Source organism: Merops nubicus, unplaced genomic scaffold (assembly GCF_000691845.1).
Source record: "Merops nubicus isolate BGI_N331 unplaced genomic scaffold, ASM69184v1 scaffold4563, whole genome shotgun sequence".
NCBI lineage: Eukaryota > Metazoa > Chordata > Aves > Coraciiformes > Meropidae > Merops > Merops nubicus.
Window position 1 is genome coordinate 4,798 of NW_008599420.1, and position 4,323 is coordinate 9,120.

A 4,323-nucleotide genomic window follows, 5' to 3' on the forward strand; every position below is an offset into this window, starting at 1 on the left:
TTAGAAATGTTCTTCCTCACAAACAAGGAGTTTGTGTGATTAATGTCATCTTTCCAATGATGCCTATGTTAAAGACATCCTGCTCCTATATACAGAGTTCTTTTTGTCTCACATAGGCACTGCTACTAATTCCAGTCCCTGCCCATTCCTTTCCTGCTCCTGCAGGAATTGCTGTGGCGGCTGTGGGAGTTGGCTTCCATGAGTGGCCACCCTGGGTTTACCTTTGGGTCTTTGAAGGGAGGCAAGCTTGACGTGCCTTTCTGGCCAGACGTGTCTTTCTGGCCTAGTATGTCCTGGATTTCTGCTTCTTGATGTCATAGGCATAACCCCAGGTACTCTGTGCACCAGCTGGGTTTTTTCCCTTCTCTAACTTGCTGAATTTTCGTAGGATGCCCACCTGCTATTCTCTGTTCAGACCTGAGAAGAAGAGAGGGGGCATTAAAATCCCTCTTCACCAGCCAGTAAATGCCTGTTGGTGCCTTGCTGCTTGAGCTTGAAGGTGGCTTCACTCTGACACTTGGGTTCTCGATGGTTTGTTAACCAGTGCAGGAACTCCTGTGTGTTCACCACTGAGCAATAGACAACAACTATAAAGGAATGAGAGCTGGAATCATTTTTGTTTGAAGCAAATGCAGAAATGTACCCTGTTGTGCCTCTGTCTTGCAGTGCTGCCCGTTGGAGGGAGAACACGTGGGGTGTTGGGTGTCTGCTTGGAGCTCTGGAAAGGCTGTAGGAGTGGTCATTGAGACTCTCCCCGCTCAACAGCCATGGGCTCAGGGGATGGGGATGGAGGTGGCTGTACCTCGGGCATTGCCTCTCCTCCAGGTCTCATGGCAAGATGCAGAGGAACAGACAAATTAACTTTTGGTCTGCTTTTTCAAGCTGGAGGCTAAATTTTGGGCCAACGATAAGGCGTTTTGTGAGCTGCTGTGCTCTGGCCCTTCCTTCCACAAACAGTGGTTGCTTCTCTTATTTTTAGGTTATCAAATGCATGTCAGTTTTCTACCTCAATGAAAAAATGCCACTTTAAAAGGGAAAATTGAGTACTTCTCTATTGAAAATGTCTGAATTAGATGTTTCAGTGTTTCCAAGAAATGACTCCTGTGCTGTTTCAGAGTCATTTATAGCTGTGACCCTAACTCTCGCGTATCTTTGGTCCTTCCAGAGCTCAGGTTTTCCATGAGCATCTTTGGAAGCTGGAGGAATGGGAGTGAGGCTGCTGTAGACCGGGAATGTTCCTGCTCCACCAGGCCTGGCTGGCCCCTGGCTGAGGAGCTGGGCAGCTCTCACGGTCTGCTGTGCCCGCCCAGTGGCAGAGGGAGGCCGGGTCAGTGCTCCCTGGAGGGCCACGGGGAGGGCAGGAGCAGGGCTTTGCAAATACCTGATAAGGCCAGCTGGGAACGGGAAGGAAAGAGGCTGCACCTTGTGCAGGGTGAGATTTTAGCTCTGTTTCTTCAGGTGTTGGAGGAACAAGACTGGGGACGATGGCTTCTGTGACTAAAGCACACCAGGGCTATCGTGAATTAAGGACAGCTCTTGGCACCTCACTCAGCCTCCCCCTGGTCTCCTCCTTGTAGTAACGTCATGAAGATTGCCTGCATCTACATTTTAGGAGCTCTCTGGAAAAGCTGTGCTGTCTCTCCTCTCCTGAGAGGCCTGAAAACCTGCCGAGAGGCCTGGCAGCCTGTGAGGAGGAGGAGGAGGAGGCACAAACATGCCTGTTGTGCAGGGAGGCGAGTCTTGAAGGAGTGCTACCAGTGGGTGAGATATGACCCAAGGTGGGGAGGACTGGACCTGCTGGAGGCAGCGATAAGCAGGAGCAGAGCTGGAGGGAGCTTGTGGGGCACTTATGCCTGCCTTCAGCACTGTCTTCTGATCCTTAGCATCCGAAAGCAAGGAGCTTCAAGGTGGTTTTGGTTCAGAACTTGAGCTCAGCTGTACTGTTTTGATGATAGTTTGATTTAACTCAAGTGAGGCTATCAAGCTTGTTGGCTGGATCAATACTATATGGTGTAAATATCCTTTAAATACTGGTATGCTGCTCAATTTAAAATCTTCACTAATAAGATAAGGGCGACTCCTGCATCACGAAAAGCATGAAATCAATGTGTAACTCCAGTCACGTGTGCCTGTAGAGATCTGGCACAGCTTTTATTGCGTGGACTTTGGATGTATTGTTTAGGGGAAATTGTTCAGAAATGTTCCTAATGGAGATGAAGCGAGGGAGAATTCTGTGCCAGTTAGGCAGCAGCCATGCACTGCTTGGGTATTCTCCTGTTGCTCTTCTCTCACTTCTTTTCTTTTTCATTTGCTTAGATCATGCAGACTGAATAAATATTTTACAATTTAAAGCTGAGATTCTGCAGTATTGAACAAAGCTATTTCTCAGCTTCCACACTGCTGTGAATGCAAGTTTTAGCAACAGAGTAAAGAAGTAAGGAAATGAATATTTTTAATAAATTAACCTGGTTTGGATTTTATGTAATTGCTTTAAAAGCCCCTAAACCCACAGAGTGTACGTATTAAAGGTCAGTAGCCAGACAGGTACTTTGTGCAACAGCAGAACAGCAAAATACCTGTGCTTCAGTATTTTACTATTCTGTCTCTTCCTGATGTGGCTAAATTGTTAATACATTAGGTAAATAGTTGTTCATTTAGTATGTTTTTTTTTTTTCTATTTCACACCAAATGCCTGGGATTCCACACCATCTGCGTGTTCACACTATAGCTATTCATTTTGGAGGGGAAAATCTCACTATCTGCTTCCTTCTTTCAAAAAACCCTACTAAATACAGCAAAAACTAAAAGGAATTTTTTTATTCTTCAACTGTTTTGGAGGAAAAAAGCATCATCTAATGGCTGGAATAATTTGGATGTTCGTACTTTTTAAAAGAAACAATGTAATGAAAGTAGATTTTATTCCTTTTCAGCTGTGATGTAAAAATAAACACTAATAACAAAAATTCTGGACAGCTGTCTATGGTGGGAAATAGATTCTTTCCTTTCAGAGGAAAGAATGAAAAATAGTAGAAGATAAGCAGAAAATGAACTCAGCTAAACTAAAACAGTGCCAGAGGATCGAGGAGACTTCAAGGGAGTCAAAATAAGTTAAAAGAGAACTTTATGATAAAAAGTCCCTTCCTCTCTGCCAGGTACAGCCAGTCAGTCTGGTTTTCCCTGGGCTTCTCTCAGCAGCCTGTGTCACCTCAGCAGGCAAAAGTGGGGCATTTTTCATCCCATTTCCCTTTTTACATGATCCACAAGTTTTCCTTTGTTGTCTGTTGCCTGCTGGCAGCAGCAGGCTTCAGTGGGAAAGACAAACTTCAGAGTTTCTGAGGCCTGCCAAGCTGTTTGGTTTAGGATAGTAATTCCTAATTTGCAAATTTTGATTGAGTTGTGCATTTTGGGAATCTCGCTGGTTTATAGAGGTGGCTTGGATTTCGGAGGGCTCTGACCTGGATTGGGGAAGGTTTCAGCTCCAGCAGAGTCTAAACCCCTGCCCAAACCAAGAGCTTTCGGTAGCCACCATCTCCTCCTCTGCCTTCCCTCCCCTTAGGCTCCTTGCAGTCCTCCTGTTTCCCTCCCACCGAGGGACCTGGAGCAGCCAGGTGCCACAGAACAGGTTTGAAACCTGTTGAAAGCTGTTGTGACACAGGCTGAATTTTGGGAGGAGAAGCATTTCCAGCTCACGTTCTTCCTGCACTGGGGTGAAAAAAGCAACAGACGATCCAAGTTTGAAACCGATGAGCCGCCCGTGAAGCGTTCTGTCAGTGCTGGGGTAGGCTGCACTGGAGGGGACCTCCAGTCTGGGCAGGGAACAGGCCAGGGGACAACCTTGGGTGAGCTGCTGCATGGGATCATGGCAGCCCATGAGCAAAAGGAGGGAAAGGTCTCCCAAGGAAGGCGGAAAAAAAAATCACGGCGCATTAGTTTTATGCATTCCTCTGAGATTTGCTGTTTGTGAACGTGTACACCTGCACTGGGCATTTTCAGTGCCCGTTGGATTCACTGTTAAATAATGGCATATCAAAGCCTGCTGTTGGTTGGTTCATTTGGTTTGTAGCACTGAAGCTCAGGGTGTTGTTATCCTGGCACAGTTTTGAGGCTAAAAGAGAAAGACCAGGAACTTTCTGACCTGTTGTGTAACTGAGGTGTGATGGGCTCACATGCAGGAGGAGGGGATACAGTTCAGGCTGAGAAATCCACTTTAATTGCTCCATTTCTAAACACATTTTCCAACTAGAAAATAGTGACCTACAAATCTAAAATGTGCTCGTTTAAGCTGTTGTTGGCGTGTAGGAAGATGGTTTTAAACAGCGCTGT